Below are 23,868 nucleotides of genomic sequence, written 5' to 3'. Positions count from 1 at the left end.
ATTGTAAACCTAAAACTGCTCTTAAAAATAGAAAGCCTTAAAAAATATGACTTACTAATGATCAATAAGCACATGAAAAGATGCTCAACATCATTAGTCATTAGGGAAATGCAAATCAAAACCATAATGATTTACCACTTCACACCCACTAGAATGGCTATAATTAAAACAGACAATAACAAGTGTTGACAAGGATGTGGAGAAATAGGAACCCTCATACACTGCTAATGGGAGTGTAAAATGGTGTAACTACTTTAAAAAATAATTTGTCAGTTTCTCAAAATATTAAATATAGAATAACCATATAAACTGGCAATTCAACTCCTAGATATCTACCAGGAGAAATGAAAATACGTTCACATAGAGTTACACACAAATGTTCACAGAAGCATTATTCAAAACAGCCAAAAAATGGAAAAAAATCAAATACCCATCAACTGATGAATGTGTTTACACCTATACAACAGAATTCTATTTGGTGATTTAACACAGCAATAAAGTCCCAATACATGCTACAACATGGAAGAATGTCAAAAATATTATGCTTAATGAAAGAAGCCAGACACAAATTAATGCTATTTATATTATCCTAGCTATATGAAATGCCCAGTAAAAGTGCCATAAAGTAGATTAATGATTGCATATGGCTGGGGGAAGGAATGAGGATTTAGTACAAATGGGCATAAGATTTGTTCTTGAGATCATGGAAATGTTCTAAAATTAGACTGTGGGGATAGTTGCACAACTCTGCAAATACACTAAAAATCACTGAATTGTATACTTAAAATGGAGTTACAATATCTTAATTAAATCTAACCTAAGCTATTTGAAAAACACAAAAGTAAATAAAGACCTTCTCAGACATAGAAAAGAATTTATCACCAGCAAGCATGCGCTATAATAATTGTGAAAGTAAGGCTTTCCTTCAAATGCAAAATGATATAATATAGAAACCTGGATCTAAACAAAGAAATGAAGGGGTGCCTGGGTGGCTCAGTCAGCTGAGCATCCAACTTCAGCTCAGGTCATGATCTTGCAGTTCGTAAGTTCAAGCCCCATGTCAGGCTCTATGCTGACAGCTCAGAGCCTGGAACCTGCTTCAGATTCTGTGTCTCCCTTTCTCTCTCTCTGCCCTTCTCCTGCTCATGCTCTGTCTCTCAAAATCAAATAAATGTTAAAAAAAAATTAAACAAAGGAATGGAGCAAACAGAAAATGATAACTAGTGGGTAAATATAAAAGACTTAATCATTTTTTAAATGTCTTTCAAAAAATTGTTTAAAGTGAAAATATTAACAATATATTGTGACACATATAACATATAACAGGTGATGGGGATTAAGGAGCACATTTGCCGTGAAGTACACTGGGTGTTATATGGAAGTGTTGAATCACTATATCATATATCTGAAACTAATATTACACTGTATGTTAACTAAATGGAATTTAAATAAAAACTTTTTAAAAAAGAAGTAAAATATATGAAAATAGCACAAAGGCCAGGAGAAAAGAAATGGAAGCAAACTTATAAGCTAACTATGTTATGGAAAAAGAGGACAAAAAATGGAAAAAATAGAAAACAAATAGCAAGATGAAAGCTTTAAACCCAAACATATCAATACTAATATTAAATGTAAATGGTATAAATACTGCAAATTTAAAATCCTTTGAAATGAGTGTTTCTTGTTGGGTAAAAAGGAACAACCAACTATATGCTGCCTATAAGAAATCCACTTAAAATATAGAGAGAAATAGATTAAAAGAAAAAGGGTGGAAAAGATATGCCATGCTAACACTAATCAAGATAATGCTGAAGTAGTTATATTAATATCAGACAAAACAGATTTTATAGCAAAAAATTTCACCAGAGATAAACAGAGTTATTTCACAGTGATAAAGAAGTCAATTTATCAAGAGGACATAACAATCCTTGATGCTTATGTACCTAGTAACAGAGCTTTAAAATACATTAAGCAAAAAATGGCAGAACTTAAAGGATAAATCAATAAAATAAAATTTATAGTCAGAGATTTCAACATACTTACCTTAGTAACTAATAGAACAAATTGGCAGAAGGTCAGTAAGGATATACAACACTTGCATAATACTATCAACCAACTTAATCTAACTGACATTTACAGAACATTCTACCTGACAACAGACAAAAACACATTCAATTCAAGTAGACTCAGAATAATTATTGGGTAGAGCACATTTCAAGGAATAAAACAATCTTAATAAATTTAAAACAATATAAATCATGTAAAGTACGTTTTCTGACAACAATGGCACTAAATTGGAAAGAAACAACAGAAACATAGATAGCAATAACAGAAACATAGCAGAAAAATCTCTAAATGTTTGGAAGCTAAGTGGTGCTCTCCTAAATAACTCAAAGGTCAAAGAAGAAATCAAAAGAGAAATTGAAAACATTATGAACTGAATAAAAATGACAATACAACATACTAAAATTTATGGGATTCAATTAAAGTAGCTTTTACACAAGAGTGCTATTTTGGAGGGGCACATGCACCCCAATGTTTATAGCAGTGCTACCAACAATAGCCAAATTATGGAAAGAGACCAAATGTTCATTGACTGATGAATGGATAAAGAAGATGTGGTAAATATATATAATGGAATATTACTCAGTGACCAAAAAGACTGAAAAAGAATGAAATCTTGCCATTTGCAATACCGTGGATGGAACTAGAGTGCATTATGCTATGCTAAATAAGTCAGAGAAAGACAAATATCATATGACTTCACTCATATGTGGAATTTAAGACACAAAACAGATGAAAGTAAAGGAAGGAAAGCAAAAATAAAACAGAGAGGGAGATAAATCATAAGATACTCCTTGTGAGGAAATAAGTTCTACTTAAATAAATGGGTTAGAAAAAAGCTTAGGTCAGAAAGCTGCCACCACCATGGGGTGAAAGTGCCAAGGATAGCTAGCAAGATATTATAATAGGATCATGAGTAACTTGTTATATCACCTGCAGGAAATTACTTTCCATCTGGCACCAATGTACCTTGATCACAAACTCCACTTGTCCCCCAGACCCTTTGCTTCTTACTCACACAAGTTAATGGTTACTATCTGATTGTTTTCTCCACATTCACGAGTATAAGATCTTATTTTCTTCACATTCACCATGTGTGTAAGATCTTGAGAGCTCAATAAATACAAAGATGAAAACCCTGTTCGGGGCTCTTGGCTCCTCCTGGACATTAACCTCTCTCAAATTTAATTCTGCGTCCACTCTCTTGCTGGACAAGAGAGAACTCTGGACTCATAGTCTGAGACAACTCTTAAATACAGAGAACAAACTGAGGGTTGCTGGAGGGTGTTGGGTGGGGGGATGAGCTAAATGGGCACAGGGCATTAAGGAGAGCACTTGTTGAGATAAGCACTGGGTGTTATATGTAAGTGATGAATCACTAAATTCTATTCCTGAAATCATTATTACACTGTATGTTAACAAGCTTGGATTTAAATTTTTAAAAATAAAATAAAATAATAAAGTAGTATCTACAAAGAAACATAGCACCAAATGTCTATATTAGGTAAAAAGAAAGTTTTCAAAACAATGGCCTCAGCTTCCACCTTAACTAAAACACACACACACACACACACACACACACACACACACACAGAAAAAGAATAATAAATTAAATCCATATTAAGTAAGAGAAAATAATAATAAAGATCAAAGTGAAAATCAATGATACAGAAAACAAAAATAGAGAAAAATCAATGAAATTCAAAGCTAGTTCTTTTGACATCAATAAAATTGATAAACTTGTAGCAAGACTGATCAGCAAAAAAAAAAAAAAAAAAAAAAAGAGAGAGAGAGAGAGAGAGAGAGAGAGAGAGAGATAAAATAGAATTTACCAATATCACAATTAAGGGTGATATCACTAGTATCTATAGAAATTAAAATAAGAGAATATTAACAATTTATGCCAATAAATTAAGCAATTTCGATGAAATGGAAAAATTCCTTAAAAGACACAAACTACCAAAGCTCATTCAAAAAAAAAAAAGACATGAATGGCAAAGAAGTCTACTGAGTAAGTCAAATCTGTAGTTAAAAACCTTCCTAAAAATAAAACTCCTGGCTCAGATGTCTTTACTGGTGGGTTGTATGAATACCAGGAGGCAGGGTTGCTAGGGACTATGTCAGAGTCTGTCAGAAATAGTATATACTTTGATCCTATTTTAATAAAACTATTTCTATTTAAGTACTTTCCATTCACTTCATATGGCTATGCATCCATCTATAATGTAGAGAATGTTTATTTAATAACAGATGCTATTTCTGAGTGAGGACTTAGCAATTTTCAGCTTTCTTCTTTGTAACTTTACATGAAATGGGTGTATATCACTTTTATAAAACATTCTAGTAGAATAATAAAATATTCTTTTGGAAAGTAATAGTGAAGCCCCAAATTAGTGTAATGTCATTAATATGTCACTAAAACAAGAGTATTTCAAGTAGAAATATTTGATCAAGTGATTAATTCAGCAGAGAGCTTGATAAGCAAGAGAGCTGAGAAAATACCATTTGGATTAGTAATTAGGAGATCAGTACACCTTCTACAAAGTTGAATGGGGAAGCCAAATTACAGGGTGTTAGGCAGTGAGTGAGTGGTAAGGCAGGAGAAAAAATGGTTTAAAGCACTTATTTGAGAAATTAGTCTCTGAAAGGATGGTATCTATACCCCAGACTAGCTGTGGGAGGAACTGGAAAATTGTTACTCTTTAACTTTACTCCTAAACAAAAAATTACTGGAACACCTAAGCCATCTAATCAATTCATGCAATTGTTAGACAATATCAGTGGACAGAGTACTATCAGGCCAACTTTCAAAAAGGAGAGAATGGGTTTCCTCATGTAGGGGACTAGAGACAATATGAGATAAAAAATTCTAGCTTCAAGAAGAACAACTGAGATTATACTTGTCCTGAAAGTAAATGAATTCTTTTTTTTTCTACAAAATAAAGTGATTACAAAGGAAAAGAAAAAAAGGATATCTTAATAATAGTCAATTAAGCTTAGAGAACACTGTGATCAAATTAGCCTTACTGTATCATTCAGATTATATATTCTTTACAAGACTGTTTTGTATACATTACTGAAATAACTTTCTGATTTCTAAAATATATTTACAGAATTTCACATTTTTCCTTAAATATGTAGATGCTTGAAATCACATTCCCCACCATATCCTTAAGAGTGGTTATCCTCTGACTTCAGTTTTTAAACAAGGAAATCAATAGGCTGATTTCAGTAAATGTAAAAAATTCTCAGGTGCATCCTATTAAAATTCATATCTAGACATTTTTAAGATGACTTGTAATTTTCCAAGCTATATTTAGACACCTTAAAAAAATTAAAACTCCTGAATGACCAGCAAACTCATACTATTTATAAATAAAAATACCCACTGTCATTTATCTGTTAAATAAATCAGGATTTAACAATTGCATTTCACCTGCTAAGTTTTCAATGTAACCACATATTATAGCTCAACTGAGAAGAGGCAGATGATTCCAATGGTTCTATATTTTTTGTTTACTTGATTTTTCTCCTGGAAACTGAATGAAGAGAGCCAAATTAATCCTTCGAGCCTTCTCTTTGTATTACTATTGTTCATTGACAAACCTTCCACACAATCCCTGGGCTTTTAGCTCCAACCGGATTGTCCTCAGAATGTTTAGCTCCCTTCATGCCCTTAGTAAGCTACTTGTAAAATATATTGTATCCATGGGTGCCTGGGTGGCTCAGTCAGTTGACTTCAACCCAGGTCATGATCTCATTGTTCATGAGTTCAAGCCCTGGTCAGGCTCTGAGCTATCAGCACAGAGCCTGGAACCTACTTCGGATTCTGTGTCTCCCTCTCTCTCTCTGTCTCTCTGCCCTTCCCCGCTCATGCTCTCTCTCTCTCTCTCTCTCTCCCTATCCATATCTATATTTCTTCTTTATTAAAGAATTATCTATAACGATCAGCATTTTAGTCTAGGTCACGATATATGGCTTTCTGGTAAATGATATTTCTCAGGCAAATACCTGCTCAAATTTCTTAATCAGGTACTTCAGAAAAGGGCAAAAATTCAGATTGAGAAAAGGTGTGCTGTTTCGAAGGGGCACATGCATTCCAATGTTTATCGCTGTGCTATCAACAATAGCCAAATTATGGAAAAAGCCCAAATGTCCATCAACTGATGAATGGATAAAGAAGATGTGGTATATATATGTACAATAGAATATTACTTGGTGATCAAAAAGAATGAAATCTTGCCATCTGTAACAATGTGGATGGAACTAGAGTGTATTTTCCTATGCGAAATAAGTCAGAGAAAGAAAAATATCAAATGACTTCACTCATAAGTGGAATTTAAGATACAACACAAATGAACATAAGGGAAGGGAGGCAAAAATAATATAAAAACAGGGAGGGGGACAAAACATAAGAGACTCTTAAATACAGAGAACAAAGGGTTGCTGGAGGGGTTGTGGGTGAGGGGATGGGCTAAATGGGCAAGGGGAATTAAGGAAGACACCTGTTGGTATGAGCACAGGGGTTTATATGCTGTGGACGAATCACTGTCCACCCTGAAATCATTATTGCACTACATGCTAACTAACTTGGATATAAATTTAAAATAATAATAATAATAAAGAATTCAGATCAAGAGATAAACCTCTTTTTTTTATTATTTATTTTTGAGAAAGAGAGACAGGGCACAAGAGGGGGAGGGGAAGAGAGAGAGGGAGACACAGAATCTGAAGTAGGCTCCAGGCACTGAGCAGTCAGCACAGAGCCCAACTCAGGGCTCAAACTCATGAACCACGAGATCATGACCTGAGCCAAAGTCGGAAGCTTAACTAGCTGAGCCACCCAGTCGCCCCCAGAGATAAGGATCTCAATTGCATATAAATGTTGGAAAGTCTCTTTTTTTACTGAAAAGTAAAATATGCTATTGTAAAAAATAGCAATAGCTATTACAAAAACCTATAGCTCATTAAGCCAATAAGGTCCTTTGTACCAACTATTCCCATATCAACTATGTAACCTTAGACTAACTATACTTATAGAGTTTATCTTAATCGTTCACGAAATACTTGGCATTTGATAAAATTTGATTTTTATTTCATCCTCTATCACTATTTAATATTTACCATTAACTAATTTTGTATGTCTATCTTCCATAAACAAAGAAAACTGGATCTGTTTCTGTAACAGGTTCCAGAGAGCAAAGTAAAACTTAAGGTCAGCAAAAGGGGAATGCATAGGCTCATTAAATTTAAACAAAGTAACACATCACAGGCATGGCTGGATCTAGGGGCTTGAAAATTTCATCAGGACTCATTTTCCATCTTTCTATCTCTCAGCCCTCACCTATGTTGGCTCTGTCCCCAGGAGGATCCCTATATACAGTGAAAAGATGGCTTCCAACAGTTCTAGGCTAACTCTGTCAGTAAACTCTGTTTGCCTTAATTTTAGCAAAGGTCCATGGATAAATTCACTGGCTCTGAAAGCCTTGGCTTGGGCCACATGTTCTCTTTGTTCAGTAGAGGTTATACTCTCCCCTGGAGATATACACACACTACATGGACTAAAAATAGATGACATGTAGTTCTATAAGGAACATCAGGAAAATGTTACTAAATGATTAAACACAAAAAAGATTATTTGTACCAGAAACTTAGATTTTTCACTATCTAAGGCTAACAGCCATATGATATACAGATCAAATTGCAGCCTCTACAAAAATACCATGATACTAATATCCTTTCATTTGGGGCTATCCAGAATTCAGGTGTCAGAATACCCACCAGAAACCACCATGTTCCTATCTGATAAAACACATGAGAAGAAAAAAAAAATAGGTTCCTAATAAAAACATTTTGCGTTAAACAGTATTAACCTGAAGAAGGGAAAACAAAAAAGAGGAAACTTGTTCAGATTCACACTTCTTTGCTGCAGCAGCCCAGTGAGTAGCTTAAGGCAACATAAAAGTCCAATACAAGCAAAAAGCAAAAGAAAACAATCAGAAAACAGAAAGAAATAACACTCTTGCTGACTGAACCAGAAAATCAGTTCAGGAAGAGGTCTGCTATTACGATGATTCACTTCATCCTTCTAATTCTTAAATCTAAGACCTCTTCACTCCCAACTACAAGATCAGTTCTGCAGCAAGATTTCTAATCCTGAAGAATTTAAGGACCTCAGATAAGCAATCCTATATTAATTTAGCCTTGCTCTCAGTCTCCTACTGACTTTGTTCCCTGGGCCTAATAACTGGATTCTTGCTACATTCTTCAAAATGAAAACCCCACTTGTACTGCAATTCCAAGGCTCCCATGTTCCTGTTTCTTTTTCTATATGACCCCAACCCTAAAACATCTCTACTTCATTCATTCATTTTTTCAATAAATTTATATTTAGTGCTGCTAGTTTCTACACATTCTGCTAGGCACCATGGATATAGCATCATCACTGTCCTCATGTTGCAGTTATTGCCTTCCCAGACTCCTCTGATCCCATGCTTTCCCTATCCACTGGGGTGACAGTGGCTTTCCACTATCCCTGCTAAGAACTATCATCTTAATGCCTGACTTTATGAGAGCTCTAGAGAGCACAAACTACAACCAGAGGTGATGTACTATGTTTGTGCTCTCTACATGCCATTATAGAGTCTGTCTAGATATAAACAAATCAAATTAATTAAGTTAATAAATAAATTGTGTGTTCATGCATTTTTCAACACCCCAGGACAAAACTGACAACAAAAAATTTTAGGGGATTTATGGCTCCCTCATTCCCTTTGGTATGTTTCTGATGTTCACCTATCTTCATCTGGTATTTCCTCCCCCCTTCAACCTGCTACACCTGGACTTCACCCCTACCATCAAGGATGCCTTTTTAGCACTCACTTTTTAGCACTTTATGATCTTCACATGCCTGGTCAGTTCTGCCACTAAGAAGTGAATCTGTGCTCTTTTCTAGGAGGGAATTTGAGATATCAGAAAGAAGAAAGCTATCTACTGTCCATCAAATTGGGTGGTAATAGACTAATTACACTGGATTGATACTGAGTATCAAGCTACGGCTTATAAAAATGCCTGACATACAGCATACAGCATGTTATAGTTCTAGAGATGACATTCACACATATTACGCAGCTGGAAAATCTCAGAGAGCCTAAAATGTTAGGAAGTTACACACAAAGAGGGAACAGAAACCCAACTAGAGGGCTCTTTCCAAGTGTACTCAACACAAGTGGAAAATGAAAATGTCCCCCATATCTATGGAGGTCTCTAAGGAGCTCAACTGCATGATATTCTGATAAATGCTCACCCCTATTAATCACAAATCTAATCAGACCACACCTGATTTAAATCCTTCATGGCTTCCCACTGTTCTTGGTATAAAGAAAAAAAAAACACTTTTGAAAAGTCAGCCTTGTTTTGCATCTTTCCCCAGAGTCCCAAAACTATACCCCCTCAGTTTTCTTCACCTCAGCTGTCCTGCCCTACATTTTCATGTGGAAAGCATCATGCTATCTCCTTCCACAGGTTCTTTGCACTTGCCCTTCCTTCTGAAATGCTCCTCCATCATTGCTCAGGAGTTAACTCCTACTGTTCCCATCTGAGTTCAAGCTTCTTCAGTTAATATTACTCAGGCCAATAAAGGTGTGTCCTCTTCCTTCAGAGCATTTATCACAGTTGTGGTATACTTTCTATATTAATATATTTGGAAACTATCAATCTTCTCCAATGAGACTGTAAAGTTCAGGAGAGGAGGAACTGTGTTTATTTTTACTCACCACTGCATCTACAGAACCAACTTACTACTTACTGTGTTTTTAGGCAGTTGGCACATTAGTGATTGACAGCAGTCTTTGGAGTCAGAAAGACCTGGCTTCAAATCCAATTTCCACATTTTACTAGTTCAGATAACTTTGGGATGGTTACCTACTCTCTTAAATCTTAATTTCTTCATTTTTAAAGTAGGAATAATATTAACCTAACCCAACCATACCTTAGATTAATTGTGGAGATTAAAAAATCATGCAGTAGACAAACATAGATGCTTATTTCTTCCAAGGTCCACCACCATTCAAATATACAATTTATATTTGGAAGGAAGGTGAATGATGTTTTGAATTTAATTAAAGAGACCTGTCAAAATTATTTAAGTATAACCTCTACTATGGATCAGTTACCATAAAAGGATAAACTCAAATAAAATGTGTTCTCTGATGCAAGAAACCCTGAAGTGTTAGTGGGATGAATAACTCACATGATATAACTTGTGAGGGTAATTAGACAATGACAATCTGTGCTGTAAATTAAAAGATAAATTAAGGACTAAGGGAAGATCCTTGCACAATTAAGAAAGAAATTCTCCCTACAGCATAGGTTGAAATCATAATATGATTATCAAAAATGACAGTGAAACAGCACGACTCAGCAACTATAAATTCCACTCTGAGATAACCCAGGGGTCAGGCCATATGTCAAGGAAAAACATACACTCATATGCACACCCACTTCCCTCTAGTATCAATTAAATACATGCCAAATCTAGCTCTTATACATCTATGCTAAAACAATCTGATGACTTCAAGTAAGTAGCTCAGTCATCCAATTTTAATGGTCTTTTTAAATTTATCATCTCAATATTAACATAAATATTATGAATTTATACTCCCTAACAGCCTCTTATATGTTAGATCATTGACTTCATTTTAGAAAGAGCAATGGTTATTTTAGATAATCAAACTTGCAGTAATTAAAAAGGAAGGCAATATAAAGTATGAATAATTTTATTCAGGTACCAAAATTTCCAATGAAAGGATTAATAATGAGATTTATGTTTCATATTTCATTAATATAAATAGCTTTTGTAAGTAACATTATTTACTGACTAAATTTTATTACTGTCTTTTGTTGTTTTTTTCCCTTTCTTTCATTGACTGTAATTATGCTTTCTACCTAGAAAATTTTTAACCTGCAGTCATGCTATTGAATGGCTAAGAATTCTAAAAGGTTCATTCCACATCAGAAATATAAGCACACTTCATATGATGTCCTTATTTTACACCACAGGGATGTTTGAATGAAGAGCCTGTTATAGAATAAGAAGCAAAACTCCAGATTCCCATTCGATTACTTGAAAATTGTCATTAGTGCAAACAGTACACATTTAAACTATCACCCTGGAATCCTAAATCTTAAACTCAACATAGAGATTAAATATCAGCAGAAAAATAAATATGGGTTGAGAACTAAAGTTTTGTTTTTCTTCCACAACATGGAAGAGAGTATACATGCAACAGACATCAAGAACAGGCTAACCAGAGACTGAACAGATGCAAACAGGATGCCAAGCAAAACTCAGCTTTTTGCCAAAGGTTTTCCCCAAGAGGTGAATAACATTATCCACAAGTATAAGGAAACTGCAGAATTGGTTTGGTAATGAAATACTCTTAGCCACCTTTTAACGTACGATTTAACATTTCTGTTTTCTACTGAATAGGACAGGTTTATTAATTATGTCAGAGGGAAACCCATATTTATTATTCAATGAAAAGATAACAGTATTTTAATTTACTTGAGAAGATTTTACCATACGTAAAATCGAAAACATGCATTTTTAAACTGACTTTTGATAGTGTAAGACTATTAATACAATTATAGTGTAATGCTGCAAGATTAAAATTAAATATAAAATTTTCAGGCAGGAGCACTTTGTATTATGTGACGCTAATTGCAACGTATTATAATTTAAAAAGTCATATTGTAATTTTCATAAAAGCTACATAAGTTGGGCCACTTCATCATTGGAAGGTTAGATAGCCATATAAAGGAATTTGATTTTTAGAATATTTTCTGTTCAATAGTTCATAGGTGCATCACAGATGATTTTCAAACAACAGAAAAATGTAGCCTATCAGTAACACCTATTTTTGTCTTTGACCCACCATCAGTGATCTTCTCTTATTATTGGCACTCAGTGTTTATAAACAGAAATAAAAACTGGCTACTGTGTTTACTGTTTTTATTTTACTAGATTATTTCTAAAATTAGAAAAGCAATCAAACCAAGTCATGAAAAATACAGAAACCCTGCAAAAGTGTTGTGAATTAGGCAGTAATGCACCTGACTGGTCCCCAAAGTGTCCAGAGAAACAAAAGCTTTCAGAAGTTTTCAACCATTGCTAAAAGCAGGCTCCACACTTAGCTCCATGCATTTCAACACTGGAGCAATGTTCATATGTCATAGACTATCCTACAAAGATACATAAATTGTCTGTATCCTTGACTGGGCACCTGTGACTTTGGAAAATTAAATTTCACATCCATTATTTATGAGGTCAGCACAAATCCCTTGACGGAATTTCAGCCTAATTAGGAAGTATTAAGAAAGGTGCAGATGTCCTAACTAGTTCACATAAATGCTCCACTGGTATAAAAAGTAGGTAACTACCTTCTGACTGAGGACAGGTCATGAATCCACAATATTTATACCCAAGATCATCTACAGAAATTCAAATTTGTTTTCCTGTTGTAATTTTGAGTTTTAAGTGTTCAGGACTATCTCGAAGTTTCTTCCATGCCAAAGGAAGCAGGAGGCAGGAGACCAGATATTTTCCTTTTTTTACTCTTTGCCTTTAGGCACCTCTTCCCCCATTGACTATCATCAGTTCTTTTACTTTACTTCTCCTCATGCCTCTTTGCTCTAATTCCACCAGCTTCTATCCTGCTCCCTCTATTCACTCCTGCTTCCTATCTATAAAATCAAGCAAACCTTAAGATTATTTTAAGTAAAACTCATTTAGGGGTGCCTCAGTGGCTCAGTCGGTTAAGCGTCTGACTCTTGGTTGCAATTCTCTCTCTCTCCCTCTCTCTCTGCCCGTCTCCCCTTGCACTATCTCTGTCTCTCTCTAAATAAGTAAATAAAAACTTTAAGCAAAAATCATTTAAAACATATATTTTTTGGGGGTGCTGGGTGGCTCAGTCAGTTGGGCGGCCTATTACAACTCAGGTCATGATCTCACAGTCTGAGTTTGAGCCCCACATCGGGCTCTGTGCTGACAGCTCAGAGCCTGGAGCCTGCTTCCGATTCTGTGTCTCCCTCTCTCTCTGCCCCTTCCCTACTTGCTCTCTGTCTCTCTCTCTCTCTCAAAAATAATAAACATTAAAAAAATTTTTTTTAAACCATATATTGTTTTGGGGTGCTTTGGTGGCTCAGTCAGTTAAGCATATGATTCTTGATTTCAGCTGAAGTCATGATCTCACTGTCTGTGAGTTTGAGCCCTACATCAAACTCTGTCAGCACAGAGTCTGCTTATGATTCTCTCTCTCCCCCTCTCTCTCTTTTTGCCCATCCCCTGCTGGCACTCTCTCTCAAAATCAATAAATAAACATTTTTTAAAATATATGTTTTAAATGTGAATATTATATATGGGTTTCAGTTTTTCTATTTTTACCAGAACACAAATTTGTCACCACAAAACTTTCATATATTTTGTTATAATACTTCATTATGGTTAGTCAGTTTTAAGACTCAGTCATTTAAGAAGTATTTACTGGATCTGTCCAATATTCGGTCCACGACAGAATTTATAAGGGATCAAGGACAGGTTGGGGGGGCAAAGGAGGACCAGAAGATACTTAAACCTGGTTTCACTCCCCCTAAAATTCTTTTAAAAAAAAGGCATAAGCATTTAAATAACATTATGCTCAAAATGTATGTTACTACTGAGGCAGGATGGCAGGCTGAGCACAAACATTTACCTTTCTCCCTTTCAAATAAGACTGAAATGAATCTACAAATGCAGAAAAGGGAATGTGATAGCAAAAAGTGAATTAGGAAGGGAAGCAGAATGGACAGTAAGTTCTGAGTCGTCTACAAAGTTTAATGAATTTGGAGAAGACAGGTTACAGATGGAATTATTGGTGTGACAATATGTATGAAGACAAAACATGGAACAGCAGATGACGGCTGTACAGAAGGCAGGTCTATTTTGCCTGAGAGGTCCCAGAAAGGTTCTAACAACACAACCCGCAGGCATGGAAAGCAAAAATAGGTTGTACAGCAATACTGAGGGTATTAAAGGGCTAACTACTGAACAGCTGGCTAAGTCCTTCCCACTTTCACTTTCAGACAACTGGCAGAAATACCACATAATGCAGCCTATCCCTAAAGAATTTAGATATTTTTCCTTGGAAGGCTTACACTCCAAAGGAAAGCATCAGAGTGTCTGTTACACAGTACACATCTATCTACCAGTCAACATGCCTACTCAAGTATACGTAGTTTTTACTCAGGGGGACATAGCAATATATAACGGCATAGGAAAGCTACACCAGCGAGTTATGCTAATAAAACTTCCCAATTAACAAGTAAAAATGATCAACCATGCACTACCAGACATTTGAAGAAAATAAATAGCACAAGACTAGTCTAAGAAATATTGCATCCATATAATAAAAATAGGTTTCTATGAGGGGAAAAAGGAGTAAATTAGAGAATAAGATTTTTTTTAATTTTTTTTAACGTTTATTTATTATTGAAAGACAGAGAGAGACAGAGTGTGAGCAGGGGAGGGGCAGAAAGAGAGGGAGACACAGAATCTGAAGCAGGCTCTAGGCTCTGAGCTGTCAGCACAGAGCCCAACGCGGGGCTCGAACTCACAAACTGCGAGATCATGACCTGTGCCGAAGTCAGACTCTTAACCGACTGAGCCACCCAGGTGCCCCGAGAATAAGATTTTAAGGGAGATTAAAAATATAATTACTGAAATATAGTATGTGTGCCAACTATACTCAAAATGTTTTAAAAAATATAATTATTGAAATTAAATTTCAATGAAAGAACTATAATATAAAGTCAAGAAAACCATGGAGTAAAAAGAAAAAGATAATAAAATGGTAAGATAGAAATACAGATGTGTAGATATTTCAAATTTTATTGTACTTTAATAAACAATATACAAGATATAATTTTTTTATGATTACAAAACCTGCAAAGAGACAAGAAATTCACAAGCAAGAGAATACATACACATTTTCCTTGATGGGGTTACATCCCAATAAACCCAATATATGCTGGAAATATCCTAAGTCAATAATGCATTTAATACACCTAACCTACCAAATACAGTATCTCAGCCTAGCCTACTTTAAACACGCTCAGAACACTTAAATTAGCCTATAGTTGGGCAAAATCATCTAACACAATGCCTATTTAATAATAAAGTGTCTGGGGCCCCTTTGTGGCTCTGTCGGTTAAGCATCCGACTTCGGCTCAGGTCATGATCTCTCAGCGTGTGAGTTCGAGCCCCACGTCATACTCTGTGCTGGCAGCTCGGAGCCTGGAGCCTGCTTTAGATTCTGTGTCTTCCTCTCTCTGCCTCTTCTCCTGCGCTCTCTCGCGCTCGCTCTCTCTCTCTCTCTCTCTTCCTCTCTGAAAAATAAGTAATAAGGGGCACCTGGGTGGCTCAGTCGGCTGAGCGTCTGACCTCAGCTCAGGTCATGATCTTACAGTCCAGGAGTTCGAGCCCCGCGTCAGGCTCTGTGCTGACAGCTCAGAGCCTGGAGCCTGCTTCAGATTCTGTGTCTCCCTCTCTCTCTGCTCCTCCCCTGCTCATGCTCTGTCTCTCTCTGTCTCAAAAATAAATAAAAACATTAAAAATTTTTTTTAAAATAATAAACATTAAAATAATAATAATAATAATAATAATAATAATAAAGTGTCAGATATCTCATGTAATTTATTGAATTCTATACTGAAAGAAATAGAATGGTTGTGTGGGTACTCAATCCACACAGTGGGTTGACTGACTCTCAATCTTGGCTCAGGTCATGATCTCATGGTTCATGAGATCAAGACCTGCATCAGACTCTGAACTGACAATGTGAAACCTGCTTAGGATTCTCTCTCTCCCTCTCTCTCTCTGCCCCTCACCCACTCATGTGTGTGCTCTCTCTCTCAACCTCACTCTCTTTCTCAAAATAAACATTTTTTTTTAAAAAAAGAATGGTTGTAAGTGTATTGATAAGTTTATCCTCGTGATCATGTGGCTGACTTGGAGTTGTCACTGCCCAGAATCATGACAGAGTATCATATTGCATATTGCTAGCTCGGGGAAAGATCAAAATTCAAAATCCAAAGTATGGTTTCCACTGAATGTATATGGCTTTTGCATCATCATAAAGTTAAAAAGAAACTGTAAGTCGAACCATTAAAAGTCAGAAACCGTCTATATCCAACACAAGCAAGATACAATGATTGAAAAATGGGGTATTCAGGAGATAAATGGAAACTCTATAAAAGAACTAAAGGGAAATTCTAAAACTAAAAAATACAGTATTTGAATTTTAAAAATTCTTTCAATGAACTTAACTTCTAGACTGCACAATGCAGAAGAAAGAGTACTACACTTGAGAGTTCAGAAGTGATAAGAATATATGGGTAACACTTTAATTATTTTAAACATCACTTTCTACTATAGTTACTATTACACATGCAGCTTTAGCTTCTGACCTTTCAGATTTGATTTTGCCCAACTGCTATGAATGACATCATTGGTTTCTTCATAGGTAATATATTTGTAATTGAGATAAAAACTCAAAAGTGGTAGGTGGTATCTGGAGTCTAGTAGAGCTGTCAGCTTCCCATTGGTGTGACTAACCAAGGAAATAAATCAGCTTTCTTTTTTTTTTTTTATGTTTATTTTTCAGAGACCGAGCAAGAGAGAGACAGAGTATAAGTGGGGGAGGGGCAAAGAGAGGAAGACACAGAATCTGAAGCAGGCTCCAGGCTCTGTGTCAGCACAGAGCCTGGAGCTGTGAGATCGTGGCCTGAGCCCAAGTCAGGTGCTTAACACACTGAGCCACCCAGGCAACCCTAAATTCACTTGCTTTTCTACTCACATATGCTATTCCATAAGAACAAGCCCAATAATTCCTAAAATAGATTATATTTCAAAGGTTTGACAATTTAGAGCAAACGTAAAAAAAAAAAAAGAAAAAAGAAACACTAAACTAAAAGAAATTTAGTTTAAACTAAAATATTTTTCAAACCTACCAAGGATACAACCACATTGCATTGTCCCTGCCACATAGCAAAACACAAAGAAAAAAATACATCTCTGAGTTATTTCCTTCAATCAAAGAGTTGCTGAATTGATCTGCTGAATAACTCTGATATCTCTGCTTTGCTTTTGACAATAATTAGTCTCATAACCCTGATTATTTATTCCCTTAAGTTTAAAATAAAAATAGTTTATTTAAATTGCTTTCCTCTAGTTAATGGATGTTTAATGAATAATGTTTAATTGAATTAAACATTTGTTTGTTTAAATATTAAACATTTAATGAATAAGACAGAATAAGCACCATATATGTTTTATAGCATCTTTCTGATAATAGCTTTGTAAGGGTCTATATTCTCTTTCCCAAAATATTAAAATATACATAACACAAAGCATAACACAAATTCCAAGCAAAAATACAAAGCCATTTCTCCAAAGTAAGCAATAGTATTAACTAAAAGTCCTTTATTATAGAAAATGAACTTGCCTACAATATTTCCAAGTTCAAAGTTTGTCATTTTCCCATTTCTCTTTCTCCGTTCATCTTCTAGGGCTTGGGGCTCACCTTCCCAATCCCAGACATACCATACCTTCTTGTTGGTCTTTAGATGTCAAGTGAGCCCACCTTAGTACCCTCTGCTAAGGTTTGCCTTACACTGAAGAACCACAGGGACAAAATTACTTCCTTCTTCTCTCTTTCTGACCCCCTCAAAATGTCCATTAACTAGAGAAAAGCAACTTAATTAAACTAAGCCACACTGGATTCTGAATGATTGATTAATAGACTACTTGACCCTCCCTGGGACATTTTTATTTTTAAAAAGGAGACTGTAATCTAAGTGAATCAGTAATGGACAGAACTTGACACAGTTCAAAAAAGTAGGGGGAAATATATAGGCTCATTCCAGGAAAATATGTTTTGATAGAAGAGCCTTCCGAGGGTCTCTTAAATTATCCCTGTTGGTGGCCACCTAACTCAGCCTCAGTTCCTGACTAGGAGAATAAAGCATTGACTGAAATGCCCTTTTCCAGTTTTATAAGTGAGCAGCAAAGTACTCTCAAAGGGAAGACATTTGACTTTGAAACAGACTTCAGAAGTTGAAGTATGGTTTATTACTCCTCCGGGTGAACTGAGAAATATAAATGCTTCTTTTAACTTGGAGTCAAAATCCCAAGAGCCATCCTTAAACACCAAATATCACTATGACAAAGGTCAAATCCTCTGTCATGTGGAAATGACCCTACAGATACTCTTTTTAGATTAATCACATGTTTTTTTAACTTTTAATTGGAGGATGAGAGTGAGCACCAGAAATATGTGATATAACCACATATTATGGAGACACAAATGAGAATATAATAGCAGAGGAACCTCTACAAACTTCAAGGTAAAGTTCAGCCTCTCACCTCATCAATCCTACCTTCTAGATCATCTACACATACACACACACACACACACACACACACACACACACACACATTCAGTGATGGTAAAAAGCCCTATTTCCCAAATATTATTTATAGAGTATCCTCTTAAAATTTAGCTAAGTATCACCTAAAAACTTTGGAATAACACTGATAATAAAACTGCTAACATGTCTTTATTGTTGACAAAATAGGTTAGACGTAATTACAACACCCTTTTTGCTTTAACAGTATTTTTTTTCCTGCTTTAACCCTGGTATAAAATACAAAGAGAAGGAACTGTTTACTTCTTGCCTCCAGTTTCATCTATGTAAACTGAAGCTGATCTTCCACTCTAGCTAATTATAAATCTTGCCCTCCCCTACAACAAGATGACCACACAGACCTCTGTGGTCATGACAAAAGTCATTAGCATTTTACTTTGTTGTAACAGTTGTAAAAATCAACAATTTGACCCTTATTATGAGTCAACTGCATTAGCATCTCAAGGATCTCTTCTGCAGAAATGTCAGGCTATACCTATACCTATTCTTTGGTGAATTTTTTCCCTGCATTAAAATATCTACTTAGCCCCTGGTGAACTTTTTCACTGCATAAAAACATTATACTTTGCCTTAATTTTCAAAATTCACTTGGTTGGTTGAATAGAAAACTACCATACAAGAAAGACATAGTTGCAATATCTATCCCCCAAACAAGAAAAGTTTAATTGATATTTTTTTCCTTTTAGCTCTAAAAGTAAATTCCACTTCATTGCTAAGTAAACCTTCTACACCAAAATGTGCACCATTAATTTAAAATCTGCCTTCTGAAAACTTCTCATCAGAGGTACATTTTGAATAGGGTACCCCAGGGCAAAAGAGCATATTTAACAAATGTCTAATTTGGCCTATTTTTTAAAGACATGAACCCACAGGAAGGGGAAGAATAGGAGAGAAAACAATAGCAGCTAAGTTTTGGAAGGCAGAGAGCAGATACACACCCAGACCCAAGAAAGTTCAATCTTAAGGGGTCAGTGAGAAAAGCCAAGAACTAATAGTTACACAACAGATTCTCCACAATGTTCAGCAAATGTTAGTACCAGTTACTCTACAACTGAGGATAAAGTGGGGTAGGCAGGTGGAAACCTAAAATAAGTAGGATTTGATAAAGGCTATTTGAAAAGTAGTTAGACATCTATATGTCTTCCCCTATTTCACTTTCCTGAGTAATGACCCTCACCCCTGCCCACTTCCCCCTCTACCACTCCCACTGAGGTCTAGAAAGAGTAAAACAGAAAGTCTTTAAATCAGGGGAATCCCAAGCAACTGAGGACATGGGAACCTTACTGAAAACAAGAGATTGAGTAACTGTGCATACAGGATACAAGGTGCTGAGACATATTCCTTCCACCCCCATACCCTCTTTTTTTGGTGCCAGAAGACTGATAGCTAGAACTTCCTCCAGAAAGGAGATTAGAATGCATTTCTCTAGGGAGGTTGATCAACCTAATCAATGGCCTATCTCCCACAGTAAAGCTTAAATTTGACATTGCTAAAATACTCGGAGCTTCCAAAAAGCTTTTCAGCCCCCATTTAGGGAAGACAGCCCAAAACAAACATCTTATTTAAGAAGCAACTTGTATGACACAGAGGCTATTCAGGGAGGAAAAAAAAAAACGTTTTAAAAAAATCAGAGCAGGGGCGCCTGGGTGGCGCAGTGGGTTAAGCGTCCGACTTCAGCCAGGTCACGATCTCGCGGTCCGTGAGTTCGAGCCCCGAGTCAGGCTCTGGGCTGATGGCTTGGAGCCTGTTTCCGATTCTGTGTCTCCCTCTCTCTCTGCCCCTCCCCCGTTCATGCTCTGTCTCTCTCTGTCCCAAAAAAAATAAAATAAAAAACGTTGAAAAAAAATCAGAGCAGTAAGTCAAAATATCTCATCCATGATCAAAAGACTAAAATATCACAAATAAGAAATATTCAAAGAACAGCCATAAAATGAACTATTAGAAACTAAAAAGCAGGATTTCAAAATCAGTATAAGGGTTAGGAGATAAAATTGAAGCAATCACCCAGGATCAAAAGGATAAAAAGATGTGAAAAAGAGAGAGAGAAAGAAAGAAAGAGAGAGGAAAGATACAAAAGGTAGGAGACGACTCTAGGAAGTCAACAACTATAAAGCAGGATTTCCAGGAAGACAAAACAGAGGAGAGAAAATCATCAATAACGTAACTCAAGAATTTTTCATCTCTTCAACCAGAACGACTGAAGTTTGAGAAAGAATTGAGCTGGGTGCCCTTTAGTGCTGTTTCTCCATGTTTAATTTTGTGAAGAAAACAAATCCAAATACCATCAAATATCTAAGCCAAATAGAACATTCTTCACTTAAAGTATTAGAATCTTATTTGATTCATCTCTATCCCGAGCTGGAGCAAACTGATCCATCTCTAAATAAGGAATACCATTAAAGAACTCTCATTGGTTAGTCCTCAATAATGTTCTTCTCTCCCTAGAAAAACAAAGAAACCAGCAGGTGGCAAAATTATTATTCCAGAGTCTTTAGCACAGATTGCTTGTTGGATTTTCTCATAATCTGACAAGTAGGAAATCTGCTCTGACCCATTTAGAACCCCAAAGCTTCATTACAAACCTCCCCAGAACTGGAAATCTGCAATTCATTAGGAACATGCTGGGATCCAGGGCTTCATGAAGGAGTTGCCTAAATTGGAGAAGGCAGTTGAAAAGAGTCTTCTGAATTCTTTCACATTTCTAAAAATAAGCAGGAGACTCTCTGGATAAGCTTAAGATATAGAAAATCAAACAGAGCTTAGGTCCTAGGTTCTTTAATACTCATCAGAATAAAACCTTTACACACTACCCAAACTTCTCAAATACAGAGAATTAGGTTTAAAAATTGCAAGACATTCCAAGAGGAAATACTGAAGAGCAAATTTCCATCAGGTACTGATCAAGGAACTTCACTCCAAAATAGTTTATGTTGATATTTCCATACCATAAATCATATTAGAAGCTTGTAACTTCCACCCCTTGAAAACATATAATTGGCTATGCTATACTGGAAACAGCTCTAGAAAATGATCATCTCATCACTAGAATTGTATTAACAACCTGTTTGGAAAGAACCACCCAGTTTCTATATCAAGTTAATTGTCTTAAGTCTACAGAGTAATTACTAAAGATGAACAAGGTAATGTTTTTACACTTTATCACTTCAAAAGTATAAACATAGTATTTTTAGTATGTTTTAGAATTCCATGATAACTTTTTTCATAACAAATCACAAATATCCACCAGGTGTCCAGAATAGTTACTAGTTATTCTAATAATCACTTATTCACCTCTGTTCCACCTCACATAGGAACAGCTGAGAATGATTTCTCTGACCTACGTCTTGTTCTATCATTAGCATTTGACCAAATGGACAGAGACCATCAATAGTAAAAAAAAAATAAATGTATAATGCTCACATAGAGCCTATATATTACCACTTTCAAATCTGAATCACATTATTACAGTTAAAATCTGAGATTTTTCTCATGCCCCATTCAATACACATCTTTCAAGAAATTAAATATGTCTGCATCCGAGTACACAAAAAATCTATATCTAAATAACATGGATTGTTTAGTGATGGGACTGACTTTTAGAGGAAAGCAACAAAAACAATGTAAGTGTCCTACTCTTTGAGACTGGCATAATTTTTTCTCAAAGAAGTGCTGGTCTCTGTTGACAACAGTTGTAATAGCTCAGCATTATGTACTGAATACTAAATGTATTTAATTTGGCAAAATTATTCAACTTTTAAGTGAAAAAAATTATGTATCTCAAATATGTGAGTCAACTCACAAAGTTACAATTATATAGTTTATAATTGAGTTAGCATGAAGTTGCAATACTATGTAAAATCAGACACTGGCCCGAGGCCTTAATTGTCTTTACACACAATGTGGTAAATTAGTAACCTCCACTTAGAATTCTTCCTTCTGAGGCCTACAGAAGGGAAGGCTTTCCATCCTATAAGGCTCAAAACTCTGAGAGCTAACAGACAACATGTTTCCATCTTATAAAACAGCAAACATTGTTGACTATATATCTTAACCTCTCTAAACAAAAAACTTTATCAATATAATTTTGTCAAATCCTACAATAAAACGTGTTTCTCTGGACAAACTTTGTGACCAAAAAAAACTGCCTTTAAACGCTTTTTTAAAAAAAACAGATAATGAATACTACTTAACCCAATCGATACTGCTTAACTACTTACCTCTTGCCTTAGCTCCAATGAAACTTCTAGAAACAAATTCACTGCCCCAAAGTTATAATGAGCTCAGCAGCTTGATAGTACCTAATCCCTGTATTCTTCCTTTATTCTTTTTTTAATCTATAATTATCCACCTTTAAAATTTTTGTTTAAAATTTTTAAAACCAATTCCAAATAAGTCATAAATAATTGAATTCATTTTCTAGACCCCTGACAACCCTGTGATTATTTCCTACTTCTCACATATGTCTGCCTTCATCAGACACCCAAAGAATTCTAGAATCAGAATATTTCCTTGTAATCTACTAGATGATAATTGGCTGTTACTATAGAACTACTTATAACAAGGTGAGCCTTTCTATTCCAGGCAAGAATTCAGGCTAACCTCCTTTGTGGAGAATACCAAATCTGACCACAGAAAACAGTAAAATACCTCACAAAAGGAAGAATCCACTTCCAGCATGTAAGATTTAGAAGAATCAATAAAAGTTGACTGAAAGATGAACATTTCTTATTTTTCATTTCTTAAAATATTTATCATGTAAGTATAAAGTTACAATTATCCATGATGATTAAAACTTCAGTATTTATAAATGTCAAGTATTAAATTACATCAAAAAACTTGGTCATTCTCAATGTTCTATTCAAATACAACATCAAACGCAAAACTATCAAATGTTGCACAGTTGCCAGATCTAGAATATTGAAATAACACTGAAATTATCTCTCACTGGCTTAAACTTATAAGCGTTAGCTCAGCCTGACTGCACTTAATAGCAAATGGTTTAAATACTATGATTTGCATCTTATTTTCATACACACACTGATGGATTCGAGATAGATACCTTCTCATGGGTCATTCTTCTCTCCTGCATCATGAACATCCATCAGTGGTCTTCAGTCAAGGGTGATTTTTACCCCCAGGGTGAGAGAACATTTAGCAATGGCTGGAGACAATTTCAGTTATTACAACTGAGTGTAGTGCCACCAGCATCTAGATAACTACAATGCCCAGAACAACTCCCCTGGCCACCCACAATTACCCTGCCCAAAATGACTATTCTGTGGA

General features: G+C 35.5%; 1 protein-coding gene across 23 annotated transcripts in view; it reads right to left on the bottom strand.

Moving 5' to 3' along the window:
* The window catches only part of IQCM (IQ motif containing M), a 644,218-nt gene extending 621,171 nt beyond the window's left edge, over positions 1 to 23,047 (bottom strand). For 21 of the 23 annotated variants that reach the window (XR_006216738.1, XR_006216737.1, XR_006216740.1 and 18 more), the window contains exon 1: positions 22,803 to 23,047. The gene's annotated coding sequence lies outside the window, so the exon portion shown is untranslated. Of the gene's footprint in view, positions 1 to 2,043; positions 2,107 to 21,167; positions 21,237 to 22,802 lie in introns of those variants that run through there. The other 2 variants (XM_042983793.1, XM_042983792.1) reach the window with 2 other exon arrangements.
* Between the last annotated feature and the right edge of the window lie 821 nt (positions 23,048 to 23,868).

Source organism: Panthera tigris, chromosome B1 (genome assembly GCF_018350195.1).
Source record: "Panthera tigris isolate Pti1 chromosome B1, P.tigris_Pti1_mat1.1, whole genome shotgun sequence".
NCBI lineage: Eukaryota > Metazoa > Chordata > Mammalia > Carnivora > Felidae > Panthera > Panthera tigris.
This window is presented reverse-complemented; position numbering and strand designations above follow the sequence as displayed.